The sequence below is a fragment of the Pongo abelii genome, chromosome 1 (assembly GCF_028885655.2).
Source record: "Pongo abelii isolate AG06213 chromosome 1, NHGRI_mPonAbe1-v2.0_pri, whole genome shotgun sequence".
NCBI classification, from domain to species: Eukaryota; Metazoa; Chordata; class Mammalia; order Primates; family Hominidae; genus Pongo; species Pongo abelii.
In genome coordinates this window covers 9,129,166-9,149,754 of record NC_071985.2, presented here as the reverse complement: position 1 = coordinate 9,149,754, position 20,589 = coordinate 9,129,166, and the positions used below count along the sequence as shown (strand labels likewise).

At 42.0% G+C, this 20,589-nt stretch overlaps 1 pseudogene; it reads left to right on the top strand.

Moving 5' to 3' along the window:
• The first annotated feature begins 1,755 nt into the window (after nucleotides 1-1,755).
• Nucleotides 1,756-20,384, top strand: LOC100461288 (hydroxymethylglutaryl-CoA synthase, cytoplasmic-like; annotated as a pseudogene).
• Nucleotides 20,385-20,589: the final 205 nt, after the last annotated feature.

Below are 20,589 nucleotides of genomic sequence, written 5' to 3'. Positions count from 1 at the left end.
CTCTCCTTCCCAGGCCATCGTCCTGGTCATGGTGCTAGAAGAGTGCAGAGCTGCCTCCAGCCTTTTCTTATTTTTCCCTTGTTACCTCCTCAGGGTCCACTTTTCCTCTTACTTCAGCCCTATGATCATCAAGCATGTGGGTGCCCACCCATGGGGTTGCTAAGAGGTACAGGGTCCACATGGGAAAGCTAGGCAGGGGTCCCCAGTCTCTTAGGGAACCCCATGTGAGATGGTTGAGCCCTGGCCTAGGAGGTGGGAATCCATTATTCTCTGGACATGCCCATGTCCTATACCCTCACCAGTCTCTGCTTGTCTCTGGGACTCAGGTTCCCAAATGTCCAATGGCGGGTGGACTGGAACTGTGTAGATAGGAGCTTAGCATGGACAGTGTTATTCCCTTCACCCTGACAGGGTGAGGCAGAGAGGAGCTTCAGGGTCCACACAGACTCTCTTCCTGGGAAGGACACAAGCGGAACAAGCGCAGGGCCACTGGGCCTCATGTTCATGGTGGGCAAGCCCACTGGGCCAGTGTGGGCTGCAGACAGTGCATCCATGAAGCTCCTCTGCACAGCACATGGGAAAGGCACCAGTGGTTCCTCCAATATCTGATCTCACGTAGACTCTGTCTCCTGTAGCCAGGAAGTGTGTCAGCCTCACTTAGGTACATGGGCTTCAGCCGGGGGTTAGTTCACCTAAGAGAAACTGAGGCATGGGGACAATTAGAAGTAGACATGGACATGGGCTAAGTGAAAGCCCCAGATCTTTAGAATCGTACAGAGCATCCGCCCTTTTCTCTCTCATGCAGACAGGACTAAGTTCCAGAGAAAGGAAGCAACCCAGAATGTGCTATTATTTGCCAATTAATTGAAGGCAGGAAGTCTGCTCTGCTTCTCAGCCCATGCACCAGCAGACTTCAGAGGGCCTTCGGCCATCGCCAGTTGGGCTGAACTGTGGTGGTATCTGAGCTTCAATTTTCCTTTTGGTCAGTTATACATACAAATCTGATAAACCTTCGTGCCATGGCCTCTTCACAGAAATCTCTCCCTCAGAAAAATCTCTCTTTTTAACACCTGAGCAGGACGAATGCAGCAGCTCTCTAAATGAGAACTCTCTAGGGACCTGCTTCAACCATGGGCCAGGGTCCTGCAGGGGCCAGGATCCAGGAATGCTAACTGCGCATGCGCTAGCCTGGAAGCTGCCGCGAGCCCCGCTCCCCCCGCCCCCGCCCCCGCCCCCGCCCCGTCCATGTGCCAGGTGTCTGGCCCCAGGGACTCAGCAGTGTGGGCTTTAGAGCGGCTCTCAGGACTTCTAGGAAAGGCTGGGGACGTATACATTCACGCCAGCCAAAAAGACCCCCTTCTCCTCTGTTCTCTGAAGCTCAGAATGGTGGAGAGTGGATAGGACTTGAATGGGCAACCCCCTGATACTGCAAGTTCCCTCTAGCTTTTGCCTTTTAACCCATTACCGTCCACCCTGGCACAAGGCAGATTGTTGCCCTCAGCTGCCAGATATATGGCATGGCACAGACGGGCAGTGGAATTCCAGCTCTGAGTACTCCCGGCCCCCATTCTCATCCCAGAATGGCTGGGGCAGCAGGACCCCGACACTTCACCCGCGAGCCTGGATAAAAAGGCTCCCATGACATCTCTCTTTAGCCAGCCCCGCTGGGTGCGATATTCAGAAGTGCTCCTCGAGGTTCCAATCCCCCGCTGTGCCCCACCTGTGGCAGAGTAAACCTACTTCCTCCAGACTTGCATGGCAGGGACTGATCAAGAAGGAAAGCGGCCCTCCCTCCAGGGCTCCGTGGTGATATCTGCATCAGCACACCAGCCCGGGGGGTCTGCACTCAGCGGGGTCTCAGGCCATCCCGCAGCTCATCAGCAGTGCTCAAAGGAATCGTGGTTGCCGACCACCAGTACAGGGAGCCTCATGCAGAAAGAGGGACACAAACACTACCCGTGTGTATATGCACATATATAGTATATAGAGTTATAGTTATATATAGTATATAGAGTTATATATATATAAATTTATATATATACTTATATGTATATATACACATACACACACATATATAAACATGTTATGTATGTGAAGGAGCACATTGATCGTCTGCATGGAGCATCTCATTAAAAAAATACCATGTAAACATGCATGCACACATTTATGTAAATGAATGAGAATGTGAGACAGACAGACTGGCAGAGAAAGAGACAATGAGAGAGACAGAGGCTGAGAGATGTGGCCAAACCATTTAATATGGTCAGATTTGGTGGTAGGACCTTGAATATATTTTATTTTCCCTTCTAAGTGATACTTAAATATTTTATAATTATGAACAGATAAACATCATATACATATGTATATAGTAAACAAAACTCCACAGAAACACACACATTCACACACACAGACATTCTGCCAAGGACCCAATCTGCCCTCTCTCCGTGAGCTGGCAGCAAGGGAATAAGAAAATGCCACAGGATCCTATCATTGCCACTTCCAGGAGCCCCTCGGCTGACAGCCAGTCCCCTGCACCGCCCTTGTTTGTAGGCACAGCTCAAATGCCATCACCCTGGAGTGGAGGAGCTGACCTCTTCTCCTGAACACATTATTGAGCTGTCATTCGTCTCCATCAGAGTGGCAGGTTTATATGTCGGGTGACAACCAGCACTGGTGAGAATGTGGGAAGCAGAGACCCCGGCAGATACCCTGGGAGAATTGTTTATGGATACGCCTCTCTCGAGCTGGCAGCATCTATCAAAGCTCTAAACCGCTGTCTCTTTACTTAGCAGTGATAACTTTGGGACTTCATCCAGTAGACATTGGTGCACCATGTTTCAAGATTTATTTGTAAGACTATTCATCACAGCACTGGTTGAAATAACAAGGAATTGGAAACATGATTAACATCCCTGTAGGGAGGATGGGTGAAGAAAATTGGGTCCGTGTGAACCAGGGAATACCAAGCAGCTGCTGAGGTGGGTATGGTGGGTCTCTATGTGCCCACATTAGAAAGACTTCAAGGAAATTTATGTGAAAAAGTACAGTGATGGTCAGTCTGCATTGAGGATCTTAGTTTTTAAAAAATAAATATATACCATGTAAACATGCAGGCGCGCATATATGTAAATGAATGTGCATGTGAGGCAGTGAGACAGACTGACAGGGCAGGAGAGAGACAGACAATGAGAGAGACAGAGCCTGAGAGATGTGGCCAAACCATTTACTGATGATCAGATTTGGTGGTGGGACGTTGAAAATATTTTATTTTCTCCTTTAAGTAAAACTTACATATTTTACAATGTTCATCTTATCTTTACAATTATGAAAAGATCACATCATATTAAATACTATCCATTTAACACTCACCTATTAAATAATTGATGTATATTTCCTAGTTTTAATTTTTATAGGCATTTTATTACAAAGCCAGAAATATGTAATTTATTAGTAGTAAAAGAAGGAATTCAACATTAATGAAAAATAAAATAAAAGATCTAGTCCCTCCACCCAGACACAGTGCCCTCCCCATGAGATGCTCCTCCTCCTGTCCTGGTCCTCTGTGTGTAGCCCATGCGCCCTTGAGGGCTGGGTGGGGAACATTTCAAGCCCTCAGCTCCTCTGTGATCTGCTGTCCCCACAGGTGGACACTGCCCAGACATCCTCTAGCCCTTGTGCATTTTCAGTGGCCCTGTGTCACATCTTACTCAGCACCTTCTGCTGTTGGACATTGGGCCATTTTTCATTTTTCACTCTCATTGAAGGGAACACCTGCATCCATAAATCTCCATTTTTTTTAATATGGTACCCTAGAAGTGAACATTCTGAGTCAAAAATATAAATGTGACACGTTTTCAAGGTGTTGGCTGCAGTTTCCAAGATGTGAGTCTCTTTATCAGGGTGGATGATTACTGAGGAAAGTGGGGGCTGCAGAGATCCTGGGGCTGAGCCCTGAGGGAACAAAGGGAGGTAGACAAGCCAGCAGTGGAGACCACCAGGGCACCTGGAATGAACCGGGGAGCCCAGAAAGCCCTGCTGAGCCCCTCATGCTCCATAACTCAGCTTCTGAGCAAAGCAGCCAGGCGCTGCCATCCAGGAGAGAAGAGGGGGCAGATCTGGCCACCTTGCCTGTTTGGTCTCCCTCCAAGCACAGAGCTCCTTCCTCTCACTCAGGAAAGCACTTGTAAGGGGAGGTCAGCGAGTTATAGAGACCGCCGTGAATGTGTAGGAGACAGATGACATTCTCAGCTTTAATAGCAGCACCACTCCAGCTTGTGTGAACAGGAGAGAACTTCTCAAAGCACATGAGGTGCTCATGCAAGCTTCAGGACAGTCAGAGTATCAGGCCGGCAGATTTGGAGCTGGACACAGCTAGAAACACCAACCCACACAGGCTCCTCCAGCAATGACCCACGCCTCTACCCCTACACCAGCCACCAGCCCTGGTATCCTTCATATTCAGCTTCTGTGGGGGAGGGGGCTCTGCCTCCCACCAGCGACCCAATATGCTGTCTGCCTACCTGGAGCTCCTGGATTCTGTGGAAGACAGACACAAAAGGGGGTGGTTAGCATGGATAATGGGAACCAGGAGTCAGCTACTTTATTAATTAGAGGCCAATTCTTCAAAGAAGTTATGGAGAAAAAAACACGCTTGACAATTCATTTTGAAAAAAAAATTTTAATTATGAAATATAAATGAATCTTATATTTAACAAAGTATGATTATAGTAGTAACTATGCACTGTCTCCCAGAACCAACAAAGAATGAATCCAGTGTTGATTGGGTATTTGTGCCACAAATTTTCTAACCAAATTATAGCATTTTGGCAAAAATCTTCTGAAGCCTTTGTAATTTTTCTAAAGGTCTCTTTAATCCTGGGATACTTTCATGGTTCTCATGGAAACCTCTTCGGAGTTTCCATGAATTTCCTTGGTGACTGTCTCTTCTTTAACTGTTACCTGATCTAACCCATCTTACTTACCCAAAATCTTGTTAGTTTTAATAGAGATCAATCGTCATTCTTGTCTTTTTATTTGTGAAAATCTTTTATCTGGTCAGTTTTCAGATTTTCTTCTATCTCCAGTTTTCAGAAATGTAATTGGTGTGCTTTTGTGTCGTTTCCTGAAGCTTCTTGTGCTTGCGATTTCTTGTGCATTGAGTTTTCCTGTTTTGTAATTTTTGACATGTAGAAAATTTTGAGGCTGGGTGTAGTGTCTCACTCATGTAATCCCATCCTTTGGGAGGCCGAGGCAGGCAGATTGCTTGAGCCCAGGAGTTCAAGACCTTCCTGGGGAGTAGGCGAGATCCCGTCTCTACAAAAAATACAAATATTAGCTGTGCGTGGTGGTGTGTCCCTGTGATCCCAGCTACTTGGGAGGCTGAGATGGGAGGATTGTTTGAGCCTGGGAGGTTGAGGATGCGGTGAGACATGAGTGTGTCACTGCACTCCAGCTCGAGTAACAAAGTGAGACCTTGTCTCAGAAAAAAAAAAAAGAGAGAGAGAGAGAGAAAAGAAAGAAAGAAAGAAGGAAGGAAGGAAGGAAAGAGAGAGAGAAAGAAAGAAAGAGAAAGAAAGAAAGAAAGAAAGAAAGAAAGAGAGAGAGAAAGAAAGAAAGAAAGAAAGAATTGTGGCCCTCAAATTTTAAATTTTTTTAACTCTATCTTTACCATTTCCTTCAGGGACTCTAATTGCAGCTACAATAAGACACCTGAATTTGTCCTAAGGCTCACTGATGCTCTTTTTGTTTAATAAAACTCTTTTCTCCATGTTTTCTATCCACGTTGGATTATTTCTATTGCCCTGTCTTAAAATTTACAAATATTTTCTTTTGCAATATAAAATCTACATTCATCTCATCCAGTGTGTTTTTCATTTCATACCTTGTATTTTTTATCTCTAGAAGTTTATTTTCTCTCTTTCTTATATCCTCTATATCTGACTTGGTCAGTGTTTTCACTAGTATATTTCCTCTAGCGTAGTGAGCAGAATGAATTGAGATATAATTCTGTTTCAAGTTACTTATTCGCTAATCTTATCATCTTTGTTAATTATGAGTCAATTTCCATTCAGGATTTTTTTTCTTTAATGTGAGTTGTATCTTCTTTCCTTCCTGTCTGTCCTCCTTCCTTCATTTTTTTCCTTCCTTCATCCTTCCTTCCCCTCCCTTTCTCCTCCTGCCTTTCTCTCTCTCTCTTTCTCTCTCTCTCATCTTTCCTTCATTCCTTCCTTTCTTCCTTCCTTCCTTCCTTCCTAGTAAGTTTTTATTGGAAGAAAATAACGGATTTTTATCTTCTTGTGTGCTGGATATTTTTGTATTGCTAGAAATGTTCTTCAGTTTTGCTCTGGGATGTAATTAATTTCAGTTTGATCCTTTTGGGTCTTGCTTTTTATTGCATTTGGTGGGATCAAAACAGTTTTTCAATCTAGAGTTGTTAATGTTTCCCACCCTGGAGACAGCACCCTTCTCAGTCCTCTAGCAGATGCTCTACAAATTATAATGTTTTTCACTTTTGCCTTTGGGAACAGGCACTATTTCCAGCCCTGTATGAGCTCTGAGGATAATTCCCTCTAATTCTTTTTGGTGATTATTTCTCCACACTTAAGTAGTTTCATCACATGCAGAACTGCGCTGAAAATACTAGGGGATTCTCTGCAGACATCTGGGCTCTCTTTCTGTCAATCTTCTCCTCTCTGGCACAGCTCTGTCCTGGAAAATATAACTGCCTTGTCCTCTGCAGGTTCCCAGATTCATCTTCTCAACTCTGCAAGATTCTGGGCACTGCCTGAGTTCCCTTTTCCACACCACAGTCTGTAAACTTTCCCTAGTAGTAAATTGGGGCAACCATCTGGCTTTTCTGTTTATTTCTTGTCTTTGAAGGATCACTGTCCCTTGTTGCTTAATGTTCATTGTCTAGCAAACAGCAGCTTCATATATTTTGTATATTTTATACATTTTGTTTTTTAGTTATTTTAGGCAGGAAAGTAAATCGGATCCATTTTAGTCCATCTTAGTTGTATATTGAAGTGTATGTATCCTGACATACTCATATGAAAAAAATACGAAAATATGAAATTTAAAAAATCTCCATTGGGATCATCTGAATTTTATCCATACTCTTCCTATATCCATTATGTAGCTTTTCTGTTTTCCCTTGTAGTTAGTACTAACCACTTCAAGTAGCACCACAACAATTCAGTTGTTTCCGTGTGATGAATACTGCGAAATGGTTAGGAGGCAGATTCAATTTCCAATGCAAGAGAATTACTTTTGCATCCGGTTTTAAGGATTCCTTTATTTGTACCTAAAACACTACCACAAGCAAAGCTCAGAGTTACAGGAAAGAGAGTAAAATTCTTAAATATTAGGTTATTATATGCGGTTTTGGTTTTTAGACCCTTGTCTTCTAACCAAGAGGTACGTACCTCTTTGTATTAGACCTATGTGTAGTAATGCCACATAGCAATCACTTATCTAAGAGATATGCAGCATTATGCAGGACAAATCTCAACCATACAAGATGTTGTTTGACTTTTAATTGAGTCTTCAAATAACTTCCCCACATTTTCATAAAGGGGAAGAAACTGAGAGGATATCTCAACATGTACTAGACCTTTCAATTCCCAGAAACGTTCTTGAAGTGTCTATGTGAGATTAGCTGATATAAGTCTCACTGTTCATTGGCCAGGACAGAGACTTTGGTTAGGTCTACTGGGGATCCAGTGTATTGAGTCACTCAAAGTTAATGGTCCTTTAACAACTTTAGCTGGTTAGAACCACTGTACTTGAACACAGTACATGTCTGCTTCAAATACTGCCCCATCTCCTTGCCCACCTTATTCCAGTTAGTACACACTCATCCATGGGAATGTCTAGACAGCTCAGGAAACACATTTTCTATTGACTTTTTTATTTCTTATTTCAATTTTTCTTTACATAATAAGTAAATGGAAGAGAGGAATTGTCCCGTCTTCTCTACCCAATAGCAATGGAGTTAGAGGGTCTGGATTTAAGTCTTGGTTTCACCACTTACAGTGCTGGAGTTAGAGGGACTGGATTTAAGTCTTGGTTTCATCACTTACAGTGCAATCTCATGTATGTTACCAGCCTCTCTTGTCTCAGGTTCCCAGAAAAGATACAGGTAATAATGGCTTTGAGGATTAAACAATAATCCATGTAGAACACTAATCATAGCATGTACACGTATTAAATATTTAGCAACTTTATTTCCTTTTAAGCGAGTTTATTGTAAGCTCTAGAGATAGTGTCATCCATGGTACATTTCCCAGCATAGACCAGAACCTAGCAGGTGCCTGGCACAACACATCAGGTGCTTTTGGCAGGTAGTGGTGGCTCAATAAATGCGCTCAATGAGAGAGTGAGTGAATTCCTTTTGTATCCCAAGTCACTTAGCACAATATCATGCATAGTAGGTACATAAAAGATGTTTTCCATTAAATTCAGTCTTTTTCCTCTCTGTATCTCTGACCAAAGTCACTTTGTGTTCAGATTCAAAAATATCTAAAGACTGATATTTAGCAGGAAACTTTTAAAATAAATAATTATCAAAAGTAAAAACGCTTAGAAGTCAAAAACTATCCAGATCAATTTCTATATTAAGAACTTTACTATGATGTGGATGATTAGATAATTAAAATGATTAAAAAATGACTGCTTTGAATCTGGAAACTTCTACTAAGAAAGGAGGAAGAGTGCAAACCTGCATCTTTTAAATGTTATACGAGGAAATCACGCCCCAAATGATAAAATTATAGCCTCAGTGCCTGAATTAGAAGTAAAATAAAAATTCAGGAAAGCGGAAAAACAAAAACCACTGGTATGATAAGCTCCTCAAAACTCCTAGAAATAAAAATGAGACTGGCTGATGTCAGCACTGTTGGTTCTTCCAGAAGCCTCGTCTGTCAGCTTGATGACACTGTCTCCATCATATGAGAGGCAGTTTACTTTGGTTCTTTAAGGATACCTTCATGTGTAAAGAATATAAATTCTTGTTAACCATGAGGCCTGTATAAATGCTCAATAGTAAAGATAGCTTTTGCTTTGGGGAAACTCAGGCTAGAACTGAACATAAAGACAGCGAGCGTATCACAGCTGCTAAACATTTCATTCATCGCGCTCAAGTCATGACAATGAACTGGTGAAAATGAATTCGCTTTTGTATCCTGAGTGTGAAACAGAAAGCAAATATGAAATGTAAAAATGAGAGATATGTGGGTTTAAGGTTTTTGTAATGCTCTGAAACAATTCAGAGAGCCTTATTGCAGGTTTCTGTTGTACAGTTTTACTGTGAAGGCTCAGGATGGTGTGCATGCTACAAGATGCACACGGCCAGTTGAGGAACCCACTCCCGTGCCGAGCGACTGCACCCAGCCCAGGGCTGCTGTTGCTGCTTCCTGTCTTCTCCTCTGCACACAGCCACTCCTGTGAAGTGCCACCGTGGTTTTGGAAAGTTGGGGATTGAGATGGCGTTAGGATGTATCTCTCAGGAATTCCAGGACGGAGCTTTGTACATCACACATATTGGATAAAATTTTTATAAAATGAACCCGTGGGAATAAGAACATGAATGGAGAGAAAGTGATCCTAGTCCCTAAGGAGGATGGGACTTAAGGGCAAGTCTGCAGGCACCTGCTGAGCAGGGAATGTAGAGTGAGCCTGTAATAGTCAGGGTTGGAAATGAGGAAACCAACCTGATGATAGGCCTGCCCCCAGCTAAGGAGCAGTCATCGTAATGTCAAAGCCCTGGGGATGTGACACCCAGGGCAGGACAGCGATGGCATCAGTTTCAAAGGGTCTTGGAAGTTTAAGTGTTGAGGGCACAGTCTCTGTGACACTGACCTTATATGATGGATGAGTTCCTTTTGGTTCCAGGAAAGTTCATTTCACAGGAGACAGAGACCAGAGAGAGAGAGAGAGAGAGAGGCAGGATCCAGCCCACTGGAGAAGAGCAGCAGGAGCCAGTCTCGGTGCTTAGACCCCCGTCAAATAAGCAGAGAGCAAGGAAGTCTAGGCTTATATGAGATTTCAATGTAAACCAGGAACCAGGCAGGAAACTCAACCATCTGGACAGAGATCATAGATTTACAGAGGGGCCTGCAGCTCCCAGGGCAATGGATAGCAGCCTTAGGCATCAAACCCAAACCAGACACCCGCTCTCAGAGCTAAGGGCCTAGTGGACACCGGGCTTCATTCTCACCAGCTCAGGGACCGGGCAGGACCAAGCCTGCAGTGGGGCAGGGGTGGGGCAGGCAGAGGTTGAAGGAAGCCTCAGCATGTACAGGCCTCTATGTTACTTCTCACTCTCCCAGTGACTCAATTTTTCACAGATATTTTAAATCCTAATGTAGTAGACAGGGCACCTTGTAGTGACTTTACACCCGTGGATCTTGGGGCATCACTGTTTGTTTCTTGGCAAGTGACTGAGGCCTGTCTAGCTCTGTACAGGGCCAACTAATTAGAGCTGGCTACTCAACAGAGAGCAGAGGATATTCACAATGATTAGCAGATCTGTTCAGGAATTTTGAGTTGTTTTTTGTGTGTTTTAAAATTTCATTTATTTTTATATTTACTGTGTTAACTAATGTGCCTGTGTTTGTGTGTGCACAGAGTTTAGAATGACAGGGTAACAACATGAAGGCAGAGTGGCTTTGTGGTTAGAATGAAATGTTGTTCAAATACCCCATGCCTCCTTCCGACCCTAGATTCATTTTTTTCTGTTAGGGCGTCATGTCTCCAAGAGGCTTTCTTTGATTAAAAAAAAAAAAAAAAAAAAAAAAAAAACTTTTGAATAATTTAATAAAATAGCCCCTATTCTTTGCACACCTACGATATGTCAGGCATTTTTTTTGAATACATGGATATCATATCTCTATTTGACAGATGAGAACACTGAGACTCAGAGGGTAAGTAAGTTCACAAGGACTGTAAAGCTAGTGAGTGAATAGCTGAGCTAGAATTAGAAGCAGGTGTATTTGAGTCTTCTAGAAAGATAACTCCCCAGATTAAGCAGTTGTCTGTTGTTACTGTCTACCTCTGTCTTGGACTGGGACAAACTTATGTATGTTAGAACAATGAGTAAGTGTATATCAGTGGGAGGCAGGGCAGATGGACAGTGGCAGAGACAGCTGCCTGGGACATGGAAAGGCCATGCACCCCATCCTTTAAAGCAACAGCATTGGGTTCACTCTTACCTGCATTAGAGTTGGGATTTCTTCATTTCACCTTTTGTTTTGTTACCCTGCTGAGTTGACTTATTTTTCTCTGATTCTAGGTCAACCAGAAGGATTTGTTACAGATGGTTTTTGGGTAAACAAGGGCTAATGATGGAAAAATCACATTCTGGAGTAAAAGCCTGGGGGAAAGATTCTGGAATCCAAGGCTACCAGAGCAGGCCATGAAAAGAATGAAGTAACATGAGCCAAAGTAGACAGATCTGGAGGAAGGGTTCTGGGCTCAACAACATCAGGACAGCCAAGCAGGAAGTAAAGGCCCGAGGAGGTACCAGGGATCTGACATCTGCATCGATCAGTGGATGGAATTAGCAGACCGGAGTGAAAGCCAAAGACCTGGTGGTGATGAATCCCACCCTTAGAGGACTGAGGATGGCCTGGCTGCCACCCAGATGGGTCAGTGCCCAGGATTGAGCAGTCAGTGCTCGTGCCAGTAAGTTGATGCCTATGTCCAACTGATTGGGGTTATGCTGAATATGGTCCCTGACTAGTATGGCTGCAAATTCAAGCTGGGAGACATGCGATCATTAGAAGACCTATTTCCAAACCCAGAAAAAATAGGATCCCAGGAAATCAGCTGGATAAGAAGTTTTAAAAGGGGAGAAGGATTTAAAAAATCATGGTTAATGTAACAGATCTCACCCATCTGAGACCAAGGTCCATTCACCATCGTTAAATGCCTCCTACTTAATGTGGGCTGACAGGGGTTAGAGAGTGAGCACTGGTAGCCAGAAAGTGGAGAACTCTAGAGATGTTGTTTTCTGTGTTCCCAAGCCTTGTACACTGCTTGGCTCTTAGTAAGCACCCAATATATATCTGTTGATTGCAGAAGTACAGCTCAGATTCCCAGTGAGTTTTCAGCCATTGTGATTTTTCTAACTAATGTTGCTATAAGCACCTAACAAAACATTGCATTATTAGTAAACTTACAATCTGTAAAACAAATTAGTAAATTAATATCATAAACTTACTATTTAACTCATTCCTTTGTTTAATGACACAATCTTGATTTTATTCTGATAATCTCTGATTGAATAAACAATGAGTTGCCAGGTGCCAGAATGACATGAGAAATCTTTATTACAACTTCTGATCCATGATTGAATTTGAACCTGTGAATTGCTGAAGTCTTGAACACTTAAAGGAAATAATGTAATGCAGTTAGTTGATGTCTAGGTCTTCTCTGACCTTTTATCCCTACCTCATCCTAGAGCACCAGGAACCTTCCCTAGCACAGCACTAAGGTCCCAGCAGGACAACTGCTCTGTCACTGACCAGCTCTGCTCTTGACTGTCTGGCTTTGTGGGGCCAGAGATTTATCTGGTTCACCTTTGTATTTCTAGTGTCCACTCTGCTGATTTCATTGTCATCGTAGGTACTCAATAATTTTTTCTAAAATGAATGAATATGGTGAGCCAAAATTCACAATCTGATTATTGGTCTTTATATATCTAAACTTTCCTTCCTTTCTTCCTTCCTTCCTCCTTCCTTCCTTCTCTCCTTCTTTCTTCCTTTTTTCCTTCCTTCTTCCTTCCTTCCTTTTTGTTTCAATTGATAGTCTGAGACTGAAACCACATTGCTGACTGGAGGAACCTAACTTGCTTCATGCCAAGAGTCACTCATCACAGAGCAGGGGAAAGCCTTCCTTTGATTGAGATTGGCCACCAGACATAAAAAAGAGTATCAGAGAGGATTTTTAAAACATGCCTCATGTGAAACCATCACCTACATCCTACACTGAGGCTTACCAAGCTTCCTCAGGAGGCAAAACAGCATCTCCCTGGAGGAAAGTAAATCTCCATTTATTTGTTTCTTTGGTTTTCTAAAGTGGGTACATGTTGGTTTTTACAAGAAAATCTCCTTGGTCCTCAACTTCTGCGGCATCCCATGAGCATCAGAACACAAACTGCCCAACACACACAAAAATTGCATGCTCTATTCAGATCAATAAAGCAAGATGGAAAATTAACTAAATGCAGAGCTTTCTAGGGACACTAAAATAATTCATCAGGGCAAGGTGTGATGGCTCATGCCTATAATCCCAGCACTTTAGGAGGCCGAGGCAGGTGGATCACCTGAGGTCAGGAGTTCAAGATCAGCCTGGCCAACATAGCGAAACCCCCGTCTCTACTAAAAATACAAAAATTAGCCGTGCATGGTGGTGGGCAGCTGTAATCCCAGCTACTCAGGAGGCTGAGGTGGGAGAATTGCTTGAACCTGGGAGGCAGAAGTTGCAGTGAGCCAAGGTCATGCCACTGCACTCCAGCCTGGGTGACAGAGCAAGACTGCATCTTACTTTAAAAAATAATAACAATAATAATTCATCATAATATGCTGAGTTAAACAAGAGGCAAACCTGAATAAACAAAGTTTCTGTGTACACCCAGGTCATAGGATAGAACTCATGTTGAATATTCCAGCATTTCTTAACAAGCAATTAGGAATTTGTTCTAATTGTTTTACTGTGCTCTCTGTGGACACATTGTCTATATGATTAGCATGTGAGACACCAAAAAGCAGCAACTCCTACTCATCTTTTCATTGTTTTACTTAGAAAATTGGTTAAATTAGGGAATAGTTAAATAACGTTGCCAGGATTCCATTTGTAACCAGTTCTAGTCTCTTTTATCAGTAGTTTACTTTGCCTTTCAGTTAGTTGTTCATGGAAAAAATATATAAATTACTCATTCTGCAAGTAAACATCAACACATACAATGGGATACCACTCATCCTTTAAAAGAAATGAGATCTACTATATGGATGAACTTTAACAACATTACGCTAAATGTAATCAGCCAGGCAGAAATGTACAAATATTGTATGATTCCACACCCGTATGAGGAACCTAGAATAGGCACAGTCAGAAACAGAGAGTTAATAGAGATTCCTATGGGATGAGATTTAGGAGGATTGCAGAGTTATTGTTTAATGGACACAAAGTTTTGGTTTGGTACAATAACAAATTTCTGGAAATGAATAATGTGAATAGACTTACTATGACTGAGTTGTATACTTCACATCGTTAATATGGTAAATTTAATGTTATTATCTTTTATCACAATTTTTAAATGGCCCAAATAAGTACAAATCAACATAACATTATTTATTTGCTCACTAGATAGGAAACCATATTATTAAATTTCTTTAGAAAAGCTCAAATGTGAAATCTTTTGTCCAAAAAATAGATCAAAGTAGCTCTGGAAATCCTTCAGACATTAAGAATAAGATAGCTGGGAAAGAAATAGTGAAGGCCAGCTCTGATTGCCAGACAGAACTGTGGGCAGCCTGAGGAGACCTATCACTGACATGTCCTCAGTAATTCCATCCCAGGATAGATATTCAGCAACCATTTGGCTTTGCTTTCAATTAAAAGGATTACCTTTTTATTTAATTTAAAAAGTTGAAATTCCATGGGATCACTTGCTGATTGCCATGACTTAAAAAATAGACATATTTAAGTTTTAACTTGGCTTTTAATTTTATAGGAAGAGTGTGAAAGTGTAAAGGAGGAGAGAAAGTGTCACCTTTTCTTTTCACATGAGAAAGCGTGACTTCAAGACTGGCAAAGACATAAAATATGGGATCCTTATGAGATGCATCTGGGTGGGCTGATGCTGGCAATTCTACTCAGAGAAACACCCAAGAGAAATAAAAGCTAATGTATACGTCAAAACTTTTACATAGATGTTCAAAGAGGTATTATTCATGATAGCCAAAAAACCCCAGAATCAATCCAAGTATCTACCTACCGATGAACAAATAAATGAATGTAGTATATCTATAAATGAAATATTATTCAGCATTTAAAAAGTAATCAGGTACTGAATCATGCTATACCATTGATGACATATATACATAATGTTATTCAGTCCTATAAAAAAAGGAAATCCAGCTATTTGTGGCAGCATGGATGAACATAAAGGACATTATGCTAAATTAAATAAGACCAGAAAGACAAATACTGCATATTCTCACTGATACGTGGAATCTAAAGACGTCGAACTCAAAGAAACAGAGAGTAGAAGGGAGGTTGCCAGGGGCTGAGGAATGGGAAATTGGGGGATTTAGCTGAAGGGTACAAACTTTCAAGTGTAAGATGAATAAGTTTTGGAGATCAAATACACAGTACAGTAACTATGCTTAATAATACTAATACTGTATAGTTATGGTAAATATGCTTAATAATACTTAACATTTGCTGAGAGAGTAGATCTTAAATGTTAACACACACACACACACACACACACACACACCAAGTAACTATATAAGGCGATGGATATGTTAATCAGCTTAATTATGATAATCATTTCACTATACATATCTCAAAGCATCATATTGTAAATATTAAATATATACAATTTTTATTTGTCAAAAAATTGTGAAAGATCAATATTAACTCCATGATTTTTTCAGTTACTGCAGCTAAAGAAGACAAGAGCAGTTTTAGAATTCTGCAATTCTGCATTTCATGATATATTGACATAATTTATTTCTACTCCTTTTCCGGAAGATCAGGTCTTTCTGTGCATCGTAAATCACCAGGCATGCTCATTTCTCTGAAAAACCTATATTTTAGGCCATCTTATCATTAAATAAATTGTTTAATGAATAAACCACCACTGACTTATAGCCATACCAAGCTTTACGCATTCACATAGTTATTGTTTTATAAGTAAAATCCTGTTGTTAAACTTTAGCTCCACAAAATCTAATATTCTGAAAGACCTACCTTCTAACAGCAACATGAACCTCTCCAACATGTATAAATCTCATACCTGGAGCTGACCAAGAGGAAAGAGAGCCTCAGAGACCATCAGAGCCATTCCTGCAGTGGATGAAGGTCTTCGGAAGTCTCTGCTGGTGTGTGTGGGGGGCAGCAGAGCTGGCTTCCTGCCCCCAATTAACTGGTAAATAATATTACAATCTGGGCTGCTCTGAGCCCAAATCAGATGGTTTTAGAGTGCTGCTTCTCAGAGAGGATATAGAAAGGTAATCAGAATTGTCAGCATAATCCTCCCTGCTCAGTGTCAGAAAAGGAGCCTTGTTTATTTCAAGTTACTCTGCTCAAGAAATGTTATTTTAACATGATTTACCAGAAACAAAGGTGAACCTACAACCAGTAGTAAGAAAATCTCAAGACATTCTCAAATTGCTCAATATACTTCAGTTCTGTTTAGATTTATTGAGCTCCTACTATTTTAAAAGCACCAGCCTGGAATCTGGAGATAGTAAGTGGAGTAAGACCCTGTCCACTCTCTCAAGGCAGGGATTGGTGACATTGGGCAAGACACACCATTTCTCTGGGTTCTGGCTGCCTCATTTATGAAAAGCGACAACTTGAGTAGTTAATTTCTAAAGTTCCATTTGTGTTAAAAGGAATTTTTACAAACAAGCAAAAAACTTTCTTATTGTAGAAATCCTTAGATAGCAAAGTAGATTTTAACTTAAGATCCATGTTTTTAAATGACAGTGTCATGAACATAAAAGGAGGGAATATATCTGGCCACAGTATTTAAGTTACTCTTTGTTATTAGTATCAGAATATTGCAGTCTCTATTTTATGTCATCAAGTTTTCTTATTCCAAGAAGCAAGGCAAATAAACCCACAATTTTCTACTAATTTTTCAGAAGTTGGGAATTATTTTCTAGTAAGAGAGCATGAAACCACTTTTCTTACTTACACATTTGTAGACATCTGAACTCCCATGCCAAGAGGGGATGCCAGAAGAGATGAGGTGAGGGGGTAACTTTGGCTAGTGAGGGCTCCCAGGGTCAGCATGCTGGGGGTGTCTTCCAATTGGAGTTGGGATAATGCTGCAATCCAAGTCAAGTGCAGAACCAGAAACAAGATGATGGCAAGTGAGCCAGAGAAGGGAGATCCAATGGGCTCCCCAGAGAAGGGAGATCCAGAAAAGGGAGATCCAAGGGAAGTCAGAGGTGACCCCCAAGACCTAGAGTGAAGTAACACAGAGTAGGCCAATGAAGGAGGCCAATGTAAGCAGAGAAGGCAAAACAAGAGCGTGATTCTGGGAAATACCTGAGACCAGGTAGGTCCAGGCTGGGGGTTGCAGTGGGAAGGCAGTCGGGATTAAAGGACCTGGCAGGTTGTCAAGATGCGTGTTTATGATGACCTCGTATCTGGGCTGTTCTAGGAAAGTCCCAATTTCAAATACCGTAGTATTTTTGTCAGATGTTGCAACCCAAGTGCCTTCATTCAGCTGTACTTGGCACCTCTGCTTGGCCAGGTGCTGGGCTAAAAATCTGCGACGTAGTCGGAACCAAGGTGTAGACTTTGCTTTCAGGTCGTCCACTGTCCTGTGCAGGGGGCTAAGGATTATAGCAAGTATGGCAGAAAGCACAACTACCAGGTTATTGTAATAAAACCTAATCTCTCCCTCAAAATTATTATAACCACTGGTCATTACTCTGATCTGATCCTCTTTTAAGAAATAAAGGATTTTTGGGGAGGCCGAGGAAGGTGGATCACCTGAGGTTAGGAGTTCACGACCCGCCTGGCCAACATGGTAAAACTCCATCTCTACTAAAAATGCAAAAATTAGCCTGGCATGGTGGCACATGCTTGTAATCCAAGCTAGTCTGGAGGCTGAGGCAGGAGAATCACTTGAACCCACAAGGCAGAGGTTGCAGTGAGCTGGGATCATGCCACTGCACTCCAGCCTGGGCAACAGAGTGAGACTCTGTCAAGAAAGAAAGGAAAGAAAGACAGAAAGAGAGAAGGAAAGGAAAGGAAAAAAGGAAGAAGGAAGGGAGGAAGGAAGGAAGGAAGGAAAGAAAGAAAGAAAAAGAAAGAAAGAAAGAAAGAAAGAAAGAAAGAAAGAAAGAAAAGAAAGAAAGAAAGAAAGAAAGAAAAAGAAAGGAGGGAGGGAGGGAAGAAGGAAAGAAGGAAGGAAGGAGGGTAGGAAGGAAGGAAGGTAGGAAGGAAGGAAGGTAGGAAGGAAGGAAGGAAGGATTTTTGCAAAGGTCGCACACAGACACTGAGTTCTTTGGGGATAGTAGACAATGTATACTAGACTTTGGCTATGCTAACTGTGAGATGTCCAGTTTCACACACTTGTGGCTGAGACCTCCTGCTGTTCACCTGTATTTTGTCCTCCCTTGTTTCCATTATATTCTCGCCGTCCCATAAGCAGATTGCTTGCTACCAAAAGATTCCTATCACAAAGAAGTAACATGATTACCAAATATCTTTAGTGCATTACATCTAATAGTCAGAAGATATTTTATATAGACAGACGTTTATAGATAGAGGAGGGAGAGATGAATCTGGACGCAAATCCTGATGATGGACAAATAATTTTACAAGTTTGCACGCATCACAAGGTGTATCTCCCAGACACTCCCTGGACTGTCTCCCAGATACTCCCTGGATTGTCTTATATTTGTTTCTTGTGTGGAATTTTCACTGGCTTCCCATTTAAATTGAAAAATAAAAGCAAATAAATATTTCTTTACAAATTCTCTAGGATTAGGCCCATGGCCTGGGCTTGCAGGGCATGCAGCTGAGCAGTGCTGGGAGGGCAGCAGAAGTGGCAACAGTGCCACCAGATCCAGTTCCAGGCACCAAATCGAACATGAAGCCAGGAAGTCCAAGACTTGCCTGGGATTGGACACAGTGAATGGATATCAGACCTGGGGCATGCCAAGGAAATATTTTGAAAGTTGGAAAAGTATGTTGATATAGATGCTGGAAAGTATACCACTGGCTTGGGCTAGGCCAAGATAGGCTCCTGCACACATAGAGAAAAGATCAACTCTCTTTGCATGCCTGTGGTTCAGAATCCTATGGAGAGAAAAAACCTTTCCTATGATTGCACTGGGTGACTAGAAGTTGGAACAGAGACAATCACTGACAAATCAAAGTCAGTAAAGACTAATTTGATGCAGCTGTTTGAGGAGTCTGGGGATATAGATATAGAAGGAACTGACACAACTCATGCACGCCATGGAGCCCCAGCTGCTGTCTTCAGTGCCGTTAAATGGATTGAGTCCAGCTCCTGGGATGGACAGTTTGCCCTGGAGCTTGTAGGAGATATTGCTGTATATCTCACAGGAAATATTAGACTGACAGGTGGAGTCGGAGCAGTAGCTCTGCTAATTGAGCCAAAGGCAACTTTAATTTTTGAATGAGGGCTTCATGGGACACATATGCAACGTGCCTATGACTTTTATGAGCCTGATATGCTCTCTGAATGTCCTATAGTAGATGGAAAACCCTCCACACAGTGCTGCTTCAGTGCGTTACACCACTGCTATTCTGTTGACTGAAAAAAGATCCGTGCCCAGTGGCAGAAAGAGGGAAATGATAAAGATTTTACCTTGAATAATTTTGGCGTCTTGATCCTTCACTCACCATATTGTAAACTGGTGAGTTTATCTCTAGCTCGGATGTTGCGGAATGACTTCCTTAATGATCAGAACAGAGATAAAAATAGTGTTTAGAATGTCCTGGAAGCCTTTGGGAATGTTAAATTAGAAGACATCTATTTTGATACAGATGTGGAGATGGCATTTATGAAGGATAGTTCTGAACTCTTCCATCAGAAAACAAAGGCATCTTTGCTGTATCCAATGAAAATGGAAATACATACACATTGTCAGTATATGGTTCCCTGCAACTGTCCCAGCACAGTACTCACCTCAGCAACGATCAGGGAAGAGACTGGAGTGTTCTCGTATGGTTCTGGTTCAGCCGCCACCCTGTACTCTCTTAAAGTTACACAAGATGCCACAACAGTTTCTGCTATTGATAAAATAACAGCAAGCTTATGGGATCTTAAATCAAGGTGTAGCTCAAGAACTTGTGTGGTACCAGATGTCTTTGTTGAAAACACGAAGCTCAGAGAGGACACCCATCACTTGGTCAACTCTGTTCCCCAGGGCCCAAGAGATTCACTCTTTGAAGAAACATAGTACTTAGCTAGGGTGCGTGAAAAGCACAGAAGAACTTACGCTCCGTGTCCTTCTCCAAATGATGACACTTGGGATGAAGGAGTCAGACTTGTGCATTCAAACACAGTAACTGATCATATTCCAAGCCCTGCTAAGACAGTGCCAAGACTCCCTGCCACAGCAGCAGAAACAGGAGCAGCTGTCATTAGTAACGGGGAACATTAAGATATTCTGTGAGGTGCAAGGTTTCGGTGTGAGGGTGGGGATAGGATTACATGTTGCTCAGATTTTTATGTGAGTGACATGGAGCCTGGATGACCATAGTGTACTTGGGAAAGTCTCTTTTTCTCAATTTGCTGACATGTTTCCCATTGTGGTCTGGCCAATGCCAAGTGCACTTGAGTGATGTTAAGGGCTCTGTAAAACTTCA